The 14898-nt window shown below is 39.0% G+C and overlaps 1 protein-coding gene across 1 annotated transcript in view; it reads right to left on the minus strand.

Annotated features, from left to right (window-relative positions):
• The window catches only part of LOC137259441 (serine/threonine-protein phosphatase 6 regulatory ankyrin repeat subunit B-like), a 47483-nt gene that overhangs the window by 25731 nt on the left and 6854 nt on the right, over window positions 1-14898 (minus strand). The gene's annotated exons all lie outside the window — the stretch shown is intronic.

Below are 14898 nucleotides of genomic sequence, written 5' to 3' on the forward strand. Positions count from 1 at the left end.
CTTATTATTACAATGACCTTGTACAAATGAACTTATAATTATAAACGGACTTCGTCGTTGTGTCAACGGGCATTTGACTTTGCATTACCGAATTTTAAGTGACCAGCCTGGAGAAAGCTATAGATGAGTGAGTGAGTTAATATTTATCATCACATCGGCAATATCTCAGCCATATCGTGACGAGAACATTTAATACTGAAATGAAATATATATATCTATTATAAAACCTGTCAACAAGAGACAGTAAAACAACTAGAATATCACAGATCAGAATATAAAACTAGTAACTGTACCTAAAACAATGTATCTATACAGGACAATACAAGATAAAAATGGGCTATAGATTGCTAACAACTGAAGGTAGATCACCATACTAGGGACCATGGGGACTTACAGTACCTTTGCTACCTGCATGGACCCTAGCTGGATTTACATCATCCCCTCAGCTGGCAGCAATTTGGGAAACCTAGCCATGCAAATAAAAAGACACTTATGCTACGATTAAAAACATGAAAGTTTGAATTTACTTTGAATGTTTGTGGACTTACGTACCCTCTCAGGGGGACAATAGTTTTACAGTACTTCAACCCCCTTTGAGGATACAGCCACTAACAAGCACAGTTCTGAATTTAAACTTCCAATCATAAAATATTTATCTATTTACAATTCAGACAATAAATCTAATTCTTTTAAAAATGCAATGATTAAATGAGAGCTTGTGTTATTAAAAAGATCCTTCAGAGTTCGTGAATTAAAATACTGATCCCTTGTGATGGAATACTCGACACAGTCAAGCAGGATATGCTTGACTGTGATTCTTCCATCACAAGGGATACAAAACGGAGGATCCTCACCTTTAAGCAAATATTTATGTGTATATCTTGTGTGGCCAATACGACATCGTCGCATGATGACCTCCTCAAATCTGGACTGACAACCCAAGTAGGTGTAACCAATATAAGGTTTAATTTCATGTAATTTATTTATACCTACTTGAGTGTCCCACTTCTTCTGCATCAGATCACGGATATACGTTCTAATGCAAGCTTTGTAATCTGAATATGGAAGAAAAAGTGGTGTCACAGATTTGTTGAGTGCCGCCTTGGCAGCAAGATCGGCCATCACATTTCCAGAAATACCTACGTGACTGGGTAACCAACAAAAGACGATGTCGTACTGGCCAGTAGCAAGAGTATTATACAATTCAATAATTTCTATTAAAAGTGGATGTTTACAAGAGATATTTTTAATAGCCTGAAGGCAAGAAAGAGAGTAGGAATACATTATATATTGTTTACGTTTAGGGTGTCTTTGAACATATTTGAGAGCTGTCAATATGGCGTTAGCTTCTGCTGTAAAAATAGAACTATTATCTGGTAATCGAGAAGATATTGTTCTAGATCCAATGACAGTGGTACAAGCAACTGCGCCACCGTCCTTGGACCCATCTGTAAATAAGGATTTATAATTGCTATATTTATGTTTCAGTTGATTATATTCTTGTTTATACTGTAATGCATTGGTTTCTGATTTTTTAAAAGTCGTTAATGTTAGGTCAACTTGTGGCCTAACCAACTGCCAAGGAGGAGAAGAAACAAGACGGGAAGGAGCTATGTTTTCCAGCTCAATGCTGGCAGCAGAAATAAGTGGTTTTATTCTTAAACCAAGAGGCGGAACAAGAGAAGATTTCTTTTTGCATAAATCCTCATACAGGGGATTGAAAACACAGTTATATGCAGGGTTGGACTCATTTGAATATAGTTTTGTTACATACTGTAAAGCTAATTTTATACGTCGCTGCTCAAGAGATGGTTCGTCAGCCTCAAAAGACAGGCTGTCAACAGGTGAAGTTCTAAAGGAGCCAAGACAAAGTCTTAGACCTTGATGATGGACTGAATCTAATAGTTTTAAGTTGCTTTTGCAGGCTCCACCATAGACAATGGAGCCATAATCGAGTTTCGAACGCACGAGAGATCGATATAGATGGAGAAGGGTAGCTTGATCCCCTCCCCATTTTGAATTTGAAACCACTTTCAACAAGTCAAGTGCTTTCAGGCATTTAGTTTTAAGTGATTCAATATGTGGTAGAAACGTTAAGTGTGAGTCAAAAATGAGACCCAAGAACTTAGCTTCCTTCACAACTTTGATGGGAGTGTCATCTAGAGAGAGTTCAGGGTCCTTATGTGGCTTATATTTTCTGCAAAAATGTATACAATTAGTTTTGGATTTAGAAAATTTAAAGCCGTTTTCAAGACACCATTTTTTTATTTTGTTTAAACACAACTGCAGTTGCCGTTCAATAGTATGCATGTTTTTACCACGACAGGAAATGTTAAAATCATCCACAAATAACGATCCATCAATTGAATCCTTTAAAACCTTTGCTAAACTATTTATCTTTATGTTAAAAAGTGTAACAGACAAAATACTGCCTTGTGGAACACCCTGATCCTGATTGTAATGATCAGACAGGGTAGAACCCACACGGACCTGAAATTGTCTGTTATTTAAAAACTTGGCTATAAATTCAGGCAAACGACCTCGCAAACCGAAGCCATGTAAATCTCGTAAAATGCCATATTTCCAAGTTGTGTCATATGCTTTTTCAAGATCAAAAAAGATAGACACAGCGTGCTGTTTGTTAATTAATGCGTTTTTTACAAATGATTCCAAACGAACTAAGTGATCGACTGTACTTCTGTTTTTACGGAAACCACAGTGTATATCTGTGATAAGGTTATTAGTTTCCAAGTACCAAACAAGTCGATTATTTATCATGCGTTCCATGGTCTTGCAAACACAGCATGTCAATGAAATCGGACGATAATTGGACGGATCCGTATGATCACGTCCAGGTTTAGGTATGGGTACCACTATTGCATCACGCCATGAAGAAGGAAATTTCCCGGAAGTCCAAATAGCATCAAATATATACAAGAGCGTCTCTAAACAGGATTCTGGTAAGTGCTTCAGAAGTTGATAATGTATGTTATCAGCTCCTGTAGCAGTGTCATGAGCTTGATCAAGAGCAGTATGGAGCTCATGAATCGAAAATGTTTCATTATAATCTTCCCCATTATCAGAATTGAAATTAATACTTTTCTTTTCTTGTTGTTTTTGATATTGCTGGAATTTAGGTAAATAGTTGGAAGAGGAAGACTGTTTAGCAAGGGTTTCACCCAGTTTATTTGCAAAATCAGATTTATCTGTGAGTAACTGATCTCCATGTTTAAGATGATGGACAGTAGATTTAGTACCTTTACCTTTGATTTTCTGCACCATGTTCCATACCTTGGACATGGGTGTCCGAGAATTTATTTTGGATACATAATTTTGCCAAGATTGGCGTTTGTTCTGTTTAAAAGTACGCCGTGCTTTAGCATTTATAATTTTAAATTCATTTAAATTATGCACCATAGGATGGCGACGGAAATAATGTTCTGCTTTTTTCCTTGCCTTCCTAGCTTGTTTGCACTCATCGTTGAACCATGGTTTTCTTATGTGTGGAACTACAGAGGACATTGGTATACACTCATCAGCTATGGAATTCAGTTCATCAGAGAAGTATTTAATAGCATCGGGAACTTCAATAAAAAGCCCAGGTTGAAGTTTTTCAGCACACAGTGTTTCATACAAAGCCCAGTTAGCCTTTTTAAAATTTCGCCTTGATGATGGAGGAACATCAGATGGAGTTACAGCTTTTAATACAGTAGGAAAATGGTCACTTCCACAGAGGTCATCGTGGACTGACCATTCGAATTCATTTAGTAGTTCTGAATTTGTGAGTGACAAGTCAAGAGCAGAATAGGTTCCTGTACCAGGGTGTAAATATGTGCTGGAACCATCATTATAAATACATAAATCATTGTCAGAACAAAAATCCTCCAATAACTTACCTTTAGTGTTTGTAGCTACACTACCCCAGAGTGGGTTGTGTCCATTTAAATCTCCCATTATAATACAGGGCTTCGGGAGCTGGTCATGTAGAGCTTGAAGATCAGTTTTAGTGAACGTCGAAGACGGCGAAATATAAAGAGAGCATAGCGTAAATGCTACATGTAAAGTAACTCTCACTGCAACAGCCTGCATATTAGTATTAAGTGAAACATGGCTTTGAATAACGTTTTGTCTGACTAGAACGGATGATCCGTCAGTGGCCCTATCACCCGGAGGTGAAAAACAATGATATGCATTAAATTGACGAAGGTCAAATGTATCTGTTTGTTTTAAATATGTCTCTTGGAGACATATCGCTGAAGGTGTAAAATCTTGGACTAATAGCTGTAATTCATGTAAATTTGTCCTCAATCCTCTGCAGTTCCACTGTGCAATATTATTATTATAAAGTCAAGGTAGTTTGGCAGCCTGTGGCTGATTTTGTTATTTTAGGGGTAGACTCCAATGAAGTTTTTGCTACTGTAGCATAACTTTCTGGAAGATCAGACCTCTTTACCATTTTTTTGCCTCAGAAAAGGAGATATTTTGAGTAAACTTTATTCTGTTTATCTCCATTTGCTCTTTCCAAACAGGACACTGTTTTGAAAATGAGGAGTGGTCGCCTGAGCAGTTGGTGCATTTTTTGACGTTACTGTCACAATCTTCTGTTGTGTGTGTCTTTTCACTGCAGTGAGCACACACAACAGACAATGTGCAAGTATTGACACCGTGGCCGAACTTTTGGCATTTGAAACACCGAAGGGGATTCGGAATGTACTTTTCCACACTGATATTACAGTATCCAGCTTTAAGTGATGTTGGAGCAGTAGGTGATGAGAAAGAAAACAGATAGGTATTAGTTTGAATAGTTGTGTTGTTTTTACGGGCTGTGAAACGTTTGACATATAATACACCCTGATCTTTCATTTCGGAAGCGATATCAAGTTCAGACATGTCTGCCAGTAAGCGATCTCGATCACGTACGATTCCCTTGCTCTTGTATAGTGTTTTGTGGGCCGTGACAGTAACCGGAGTGCCAACGAAAGTGTCAGTGTTCAAAAGGTTCGTTGACTGTTGCCTTTTGGCGCACTCGATCAACAGTGCACCAGAACGTAATTTTCTAATGTTCTTTACATCACCGGCAATGCCTTGAATACCTTTAGACACTGCAAAAGGGTTTAACTTTAAAGGTGCATTATCTTTGGTCTCAATGACAATAAAACGTGGCCAGTAGTCAATGTGCTTAGACGTTCTGAGGTCATCAACAGGGTCATTTTCAAGAGGACGTTTACTCTTTTTAGTGGGGGTTTCGTAAGCCATGGTGAGTTATTTAGGTTTCATCATCCGAGCTCCCCACCCACCACGGAGTATCACAAGGACAATGCTAAAGAAAGCGGGCCTCCAGCCTGCAGCACCAAGGATACCCGGATGATATACTCCAGCAGAAGAATTATGAATAATTGATCCACCAGATTGGCCCATGAGCCATCGCCTTCTGGGCATACGACTCTAGGCAAAGTTTTGAACGTCAGAATTCAAATCAAACATGTTTATAAAAATAAAACCAAGACCAAAATTACATCAATTTCAAATTATTCTTGTGCAATGATAAATATACATAGATTCCATGCACAGGGCTTGGCATGACCAGCCGATTGGTCGAACCGGGCCCATTCGACCACCCGTCTAGGCGAAGTCAGGGCCAAAGTGGTGTATTGAGCAACAGGAACACGGTTGCAAGCTCCTATTGCCCTCAACCACCAGGATCCCTTCCTCCGCCGACACGGGCCGCAACCCACGGCAAACGGGTTGGTGGACCAAATATCCCCCCGGGTCCACTACGGGGGTGTTGGCGAGCTCTTGGCGTGACCCAGCACCCACCACGAGGAGGTGGCTCGCCACGGGTGCCAGTTATAGATGAACAACTTCTTTATCAGTAATAATAATTTGCATATCCATAGAACATTACTCATTGTTCAAAACGCCAACTTCTAATTAGTGCCGCTACAGGAATTCAAACTGCTCGGTATTCAGTATTTAACAATTCACAACGAACTGATGCGAGAGTGCAATAAGCAGTAAGCTGCCGCCTTCAGAATGCACTACTGCTGTCCTTATGTGAGCAAAATCAAAACAAAATAGACTAAATCGACACAACAGGCTAAGATAACGGCACCGGGTGGTCAGCCTCTCTGCCATCAGTTCCCAGTTGCGCAAATCAATACTCATACTGTTGATCACTGGATTGTCTGGTCCAGACTCGATTATTTACAGACCACCCATGTAGCTGGAACATTGCTGTGTGCGGCGTAAAGCTAAACTTACTCACTCACTAGTTCAGCCATACCAGACAATTCGGTGATGAGCATCATTTGCATTGATCTGTAGGCAGTATTGGGATACGATAACATGCATGAGTCTAGTCAGCCGTTAGCCGCCTCTTACGACAAGCATCGGTTACTGAGGCCCACCTATAACCAGTCATTGGACATTTTGATCTATGGATCATGCAAGACAATTTCCAGTCCCATTCCTACTATAAACCATAAAGGGATGACTCTTTATACTGGAGATTCTGAATGAAAGAATCACTGAAGCTGTGAATAAACGAATATTGCTGATACAGAAGTTTGAAAATATAGTATTTTATGTCAAGTCAATCTGTAAACTTATAATTCCAGAGAATACCTTTAACCCCAAGCTACACAAACCACACTGAAGACACCCGGTAATCTAAATCTACCAAAGTTAGCATGTATCTGACCTCTATAAACAGTATATCTGAGTGAGTGAGTTTATCTTAATGATGCACTCATAAATATTGTACCTTTATGCCGGTGTTCCCTAACTAATCGAGTCTGGACCAGACAATCTAGTGGTCAACATCATGAGCATCGATCAATTATGTAAAGAAGTTTGACATTAATATATGAATATATAAGATGAAACATTTCCATGTGCTACAGGCGAGCATTTTACCATGTTCAGTGAATAAAGAAATCATTATCGAATAGCCAAAGGGATTAATGGGCGCAGATTATGAAATATTCCTTTTCCTCCAGCAATATATGATGGAAGGGCCAACACAAATCAGTTGGAATTAAGCAGCATTGGTAATGAGTGAGTGAGTTTAGTTTTACGCCGCACTCAGCAGTATTTAGGGTATGTGGTCTGTGAATAATCGAGTCTTGACTAGACAGGCAAGTGATGCATGTGGTCTCACCTTCACTCAGCAGAACATGGGTACCTTGTGGGATAAGGCACGTGCCTATTGACCTTCTAACGTCTCACACTCAGCTGAGACTATCCATGGTAATATTGTGTTGTCGATGTATCGCGATAAATGGCCAATATTATGTCAACAGTCACACACCTCTGTTTCCGCCAGTGAGAAGTTTTTAATCTGTTATCTGAACGTACCCGAAACAAGAAACCTTTTAAGATTTCTGCTTTAGTAAATTGACGGAGTTCTGAGTGGAGTGGGAGAGAGAGAGAGAGAGAGAGAGAGAGAGAGAGAGAGAGAGAGAGAGAGAGCTACATGGCAGCAGAATTGGGCTTGACATTGTTTACCTCTGAGCCCAGTCTTTAACACTTTAACCTCTGGGCTGTCGGGTCATTTCACGTAGTAATAGACAGCTAGTAATAAACACTTCGTTAGAACTGACAGCAGTAGAAAGTTCATCACTGTTTCCCCTTTCTACGTCCCCACAGACAGCTCAACTAACGGTTGATAATGCAGTGACGTGTTTAAAGAATAACCAACTAGCCTCCATAACAGTAACTTGTTTGAAGTACATCTCCACTGACAAATAACATGATTTATTCACACCCTGATACACATGACTCCGCTGATGCTTGATTTCGAACTTACTGTGGGAGAATTAACGGACACAATCTGTCGTTCATGAGTTAATGCCTGAGAGTTCTTTTAATCACCCTACTCCATAGACTTTCTTCTCCCAATTTATGCAACTCAGCAAATGACCAAGGGTGTTAGAGAGAATCAGAAATGGTGAGTGCTGCCCGTGTAAGAGGCTACCAACAGATCGGGTGGACTCGCTGACTTGAGTGACACATGTCATCGTATCCCACTAGGTGTAGATCGGGGCCCATGTCCTCAATCACTGGATTATCTGGTCCAGACGATAATTTGCCGAGAGGCGTAATATTGCACATTGCGGCGTTAGCAAACAAACAAGCGATCAGGTATACTGTAATGGAAGAGATGACAGATTGTGTCAATATTGCAACTAAAAGGGGATGCATACATATATATCTAACGATAATTATATTTGTAATTTTATTATTACCTTGCTACTCCTTTGTCATTATGAATGCAAAGAATAAAGCTGTCTATCACACTGGCTTATTTCTGCATGATATCTATAAAGGTATCTATGCTGCAACTAGTTTTAACTGATGGGTGTATTAATAAAACTGCTTAAATATCGAAATCATCACACATTCGTCTCTTGCGATGACATATTAAATTTTATTAAAAGAGTGAGTGAGTGAGTTAATATTTAACGTCACATCGGCAATATTTTAGCCATATCGTGACGGGAACAAAACACTGAAAACGAATATATGTGTGTTATAAAACCTGTCGACAAAAGACAGTAAAACAACTACAGTATCACAATTTGAATTAAAACTAGCATGGAAAGTTAAAACTAATATCAATATTTAGACAATACAATATAAAAACAGGCTATAGATTGCTAACAACAGAAAGTAGATCACCATACTAGGGACCATGGGGACTTACAGTACGTTTGCTACCTGCATGGACCCTAGTTGGATTTACACCATCCCTTCAGCTGCTGGTGAGTGTACGAAATGCTAGCCAAAATTAAAACAACAGGAATACTACGATTAAAATCCTGGTAGACTTACATTTAATATCAATGTTTTTGGACTTACGTACCCTCTCAAAAGGACAATAATTTTACAATACTTCAACCCCCTTTAAGGGTACAGCCACCAACAATTCAAGTTACAAATTCAAACTACCAATCATTAAAATACATCTATTTGCAGAAACACACTATTCAAAATTCAACCAAAAAATCAATTTCTTTTAAAAAACCTATAATCAAATGGGAATTAACGATGGTAACAAGATCCTTCATTGTTTTAACTGTAACATACTGATTCCTTGTAATGGAGAATTCAACACAGTCAAGCAGAATATGCTGGACTGTGATTCTCATCACAAGGGATACAAAATGGAGGATCCTCACCTTTCAATAGGTATGCATGAGTATATCTTGTATGGCCAATACGACATCGTCGTAAAATAACTTCTTCAAATCTGGACTGACAACCCAAGTAGGTATAACCGATATTAGGTTTTATCTCATGCAATTTACTTATACGCACTTGGGTGTCCCACTTCTTCTATCAGATCACGGATATAAGATCTAATGGTGGCGTTGTAATCACTGTCAGGAATACGCAGTGGTGTCACAGATTTGTTGAGTGCTGCTTTAGCAGCAAAGTCAGCCAATGTGTTAACTGAGATCCTTACATGGCTGGGTAACCAACAGTAGACGATGTCGTATTTGCCAGTTGCAAGATCATTATACAGTTCAATAATTTCTATTAAAAGTGGATGTTTACAGGAAATATTTTTAATAGCCTGAAGGCAAAAAAGAAAATCGGAATAGATTATATCTTATTTGCGTTTGGGATGTCTTTGAATATATTTGAGAGCTGTTAATATGGCGTTAGCTTCTGCTGTAAAAATAGAACTATTATCTGGTAATCTTGAAGATGTTGTGGATCCAATGACAGCTGCACAAGCCACTGCGCCACCGTCCTTGGATCCATCTGTAAATAAGGGTTTGTAATTGCTACATTTATGTTTTAATCGATGATATTCTTGTTTATATTGTAATTCATTTGTTTCTGATTTTTTAAATGATGTTAATGTTAGGTCCACTTGTGGCCTAACAAATGGCCAAGGAGGAGAAGAAAGAAGACGGGAAGGCGATATACTTTCCAGCTCAATACCGACCGAAGAATTAAATGGTTTAAGTCTGTGCCCAAGAGGTGGAACAAGAGAAGACTTTTCGTTAAACAAATCCTCATAAAGGGGATTGAACACACAGTTTTAGTCAGGGTTAGATTCATTAGAATATATTTTAGTAACATATTGTAAAGACAATTTTATAGGACTTTGAGTAAGAGATAGTTCATCGGCATCAACGTAGAGAGTATCAATAGGTGAAGTCCTGAAAGACCCAAGACAAAGTCTTAAGCCTTGATGGTGGACAGAATCAAGAAGTTTAAGGTTGCTTTTGCAGGCTCTACCATATACGATGGAGCCATAATCGAGTTTCGAACGGACAAGTGATCGATATAGGTGTAAGAGGGTTGCTTGATCACCTCCCCACTTTGAATTGGAAACAACTTTCAACAAGTCAAGAGCCTTCAGGCATTTAGTTTTAAGGGACTTAATAAGAGGCAGAAATATTAAATGGGAGTCACAGATTAGGCCAAGGACTTGGCCTCCTTTACAACTTTGATGGGAGTGCCTTCTAGAGATAGTTCAGGGTCCTTATGTGGTTTATATTTTCTGCAAAAATGTAAACAATTAGTTTTGGATTTAGAAAATTTAAAGCCGTTTTCAAGACACCATTTATTTCTTTTGTTTAAACAAAGCTGCAGCTGCCGTTCAATAGTATGCATATTTGTCCCACGACAAGAAATATTAAAATCATCCACAAATAACGATCCATCAATTGAATCGTTTCAAACTTTTGATAAACTATTTATCTTTATGATAAAAAGTGTGACAGACAAAATACTGCCTTGTGGAACACCCTGATCCTGATTATAATGATCAGACAGGGTAGAACCAACCCGAACTTCAAACTGTCTTTCATTTATAAAGTTGGCTATAAATTGAGGTCCCGTGTGGACCCGGGACAGAATGTTTCCACAGCACCCCATTGCTTGTCGTAAGAGGCGACTAAATTGGGCAACCTGTTTGCCGTGGGTTGCGTCCCGTGTCGGTGGAAGAAGGAATCCTGGTGGTTGAGGGCAATAGGGGCCTGGAACCGTGTTCCTGTTGCCTAACACACCACTTTGGCCCTGACTTCACCTAGACGGGTGGTAGAACTGGCCCGCTTCTATCAATCGGCTGGTCACGCTATGCCCTGTGCATGGACATGTTGACAATATATATCCCTTACATTGTATTTTGACACTGAATATTGAGGGTATTCTATTGTAAATAACAATTGCCTAGAGTCCTATGCCAGAAGGCGGTGGCTCATGGGCCAATCTGGTGATATTGACCCCTGAATTCTATGTTTCTTGAGAAATGTGTCATGGGCCAAACCAACCTGGCATATGTTCTTTTAGATATCATGGCTATTCATGTCTTTATTCACTGGAGTATAACACCTCTGTAGCCTCTGTGGCACAGGCTGGTTTCCACTGTAATGTCGTCCTTGTTGACACTCGATTGCGGGTGGGGAGCAGAGTTGTCAAATGTATTTATCCCATCATGTCACTCCACATTCACTCTGGTTCTGCAAAAGCTAACAAACGTCGACATGTTGATTCTGATGATGAAATATCGACTGAAAAATCTGATTCTTGGCCTAGGTTTATCGTTGTTGCTTCTGCTGACGGTACCCCACAGAAACTCAACCCAGTTGCTATCTCCAAGGGTATTGAAGGTGCTTGCGGAGAAGTGAAAAATGTCACCTGCCTTCGAAATGGTTCATTTTCAGTTGAATGTGCTCCGAGGCAACAATCTGTCAATCTCCTCGGTGTTAAGCAGTTTGTTAATACACAGGTTGTCGTATCAGTGCACAGAACATTGAACTCAAGTAGAGGAATCGTTCGAGATAGGGCGAAATGTCTTTCGTTTATGAGTGAGGAGGAAATTGTAGCTGAACTGAAAACCCAAGGTGTTACAGCTGTGAAGCGTTTTACCAAAAAGCAAGACAACACTATAATACAGACAAATACCTACCTGTTTACATTTAACTGTCCGACCTTTCCAAAGTCTATTAAAGCTGGTTACTTCAACATTGCAGTGGACGCATACGTGCCTAATCCATCCAGATGTTACAAATGTCAAAGGTTTGGGCATGGTGCGAAGTCTTGTCAGGCAAAGAGTTCTGTTTGCTACGGTTGTGGTGGCACTCATGAAAGTTCTGAATGCACAAATGAATCATACAGTTGTGTCAACTGTGACGGGGAGCATGCAGCCTCATCTAAATCTTGCCCTGTCTTTGAACAAGAATCCAAAATACTGAAAATTAAACATACAAACGATGTTTCTTATCACGAAGCAAAACGGTTAGTTTCTGTTTCATCTCAGACTTCGTCTATTACTTACTCAGCTGTAGTTTCTTCTCCTCCTCTACCTGTTGTCAAACCTTCCAGAGTTTCTACTCAATGCCAAACGTCGATCAGTTGGGTGAATGATGATCAGATCATTCTGGAACAAGTTTCTTCTGAAGCAGACACATCAGTAACCGAAACACAAACAGATGTCCAACTGACACAACACTCAGAATCAGACAATGTTACAAGAGAAACTCCCTCGCAATTGTCGAAGACAGAAAAGAAACAAATGAGAAGACAGGCTAGGGCCATACAAAACTTGGAAGTGCATTCTTCTCCCCCAGGCCCTAACGCCATATTAACAGCTCTCAAATGTATTCAAAGACACCCGAAACGTAAACAGTATATAATATATTCCGACTCTCTTTCTTGCCTTCAGGCTATTAAATATATTTCTTGTAAACATCCACTTTTAATTGAAATTATTGAACTGTACAATACTCTTGCTATTGGCCAATACGACATCGTCTTTTGTTGGTTACCCAGTCACGTAGGTAATTCTGGGAATGTGATGGCTGATCTTGCTGCCAAGGCAGCACTCAACAAATCTGTGACACCACTTCTTCTTCCATATTCAGATTTTAAAGCTTGCATTAGAACGTATATCCGTGCAGAAGAAGTGGGACACTCAAGTAGGTATCAATAAATTACATGAAATAAAACTGTATATAGGCCACACCTACTTGGGTTGTCAGTCCAGATTTGAGGAGGTCATCATGCGACGATGTTGTATTGGCCACACAAGATATACACATAAGTATTTGCTTAAAGGTGAGGATCCTCCGTTTTGTATCCCTTGTGATGGAAGAATCACAGTCAAGCATATCCTGCTTGACTGTGTCGAGCATTCCATCACATGGGACCAGTATTTTAATCCACCAACTCTGAAGGATCTTTTTAATAACACAAGCTCTCATGTAATCATTGCAATTTTAAAAGAATTAGATTTATTGACAGAATTGTAAATAGATAAATAGTTTGTTATTGGAATTTTAAATTTGTAACTGTGCTTGTTAGTGGCTGTATCATCAAAGGGGGTTGAAGTACTGCAAAACTATTGTCCCCCTGAGAGGGTACGTAAGTCCACAAACATTCAATGTAAATTCAAACTTTCACGTTTTTAATCGTAGCATAAGTGTCGTTTTATTTGCATGGCTAGATTTCCCAAATTCCTGATGGCTGAGGGGATGATGTAAATCCAGCTAGGGTCCATGCAGGTAGCAAAGGTACTGTAAGTCCCCATGGTCCCTAGTATGGTGATCTACTTTCAGTTGTTAGCAATCTATAGCCCATTTTTATATTGTATTGTCCTCTATAGATAAACTGTTTTAGGTATAGTTACTAGTTTTATATTCTCATCTGTGATATTCTAGTTGTTTTACTGTCCTTCGTTGACAGGTTTTATAATATATATATATATATATATATATATATATATATATATATATATATATATATATATATATATATAAAATTTCAGTATTAAATGTTCTCGTCACGATATGGCTGAGATATTGCCGATGTGACGTTAAGTATTAACTCACCCACTCACTCTAAATCCAAAATTATTTGCATACATTTTTGCAGAAAATATAAACCACATAAGGAACTATCTCTAGATGATCAAGTCCCTTAAAACTAAATGCCTGAAGGCTCTTGACTTGTTGAAAGTCGTTTCCAATTCAAAGTGGGGAGGGGATCAAGCAACCGTCTTACACCTGTAACGATCACTCGTACGTTCGAAACTCGATTATGGCTCCATCGTATATGGTGGAGCCTGCAAAAGCAACCTTAAACTTCTTGATTCTGTCCACCATCAAGCTTTAACACTTTGTCTGGGATCTTTCAGAACTTCACCTATTGACAGTCTCTACGTTGAGGCCGATGAACCATCTCTTACTCAACGTCATATAAAATTGTCTTTACAATACATTACTAAATTATATTCTAATGAATCAAACCCTGCCTATAACTGTGTGTTCAATCCCCTTTATGAGGATTTGTATAACAAAAAGTCTTCTCTTGTTCCACCTCTTGGGCACAGAATTAAACCATTTATTTCTTCTGCTGGTATTGAGCTGGAAAGTATATTGCCTTCCCGTCTTCTTTCTTCTCCTCCTTGGCAGTTGGTTAGGCCACAAGTTGACCTACCATTAACATCATTTAAAAAATCAGAAACAAATGACTTACAATATAAACAAGAATATCATCAATTAAAACATAAATATAGCAATTACAAACCCTTATTTACAGATGGGTCCAAGGGCGGTGGCGCTGTGGCTTGTGCCACTGTCATTGGATCTAGAACAATATCTTCTAGATTACCAGATAATAGTTTTATTTTTACAGCTGAAGCTAACGCCATATTAACAGCTCTTAAATATATCCAAAGACACCCTAAACGTAAACAATATATAATCTATTCTGATTCTCTGTCTTGCCTTCAGGCTATTAAAAATATATCTTGCAAACATCCACTTTTAATAGAAATTATTGAATTGTATAATGATCTTGCTACTGGCCAATACGACATCGTCTTCTGTTGGTTACCCAGCCATGTAGGCATTTCTGGTAACACATTGGCTGACCTTGCTG

Source organism: Haliotis asinina, chromosome 13 (genome assembly GCF_037392515.1).
Source record: "Haliotis asinina isolate JCU_RB_2024 chromosome 13, JCU_Hal_asi_v2, whole genome shotgun sequence".
NCBI lineage: Eukaryota > Metazoa > Mollusca > Gastropoda > Lepetellida > Haliotidae > Haliotis > Haliotis asinina.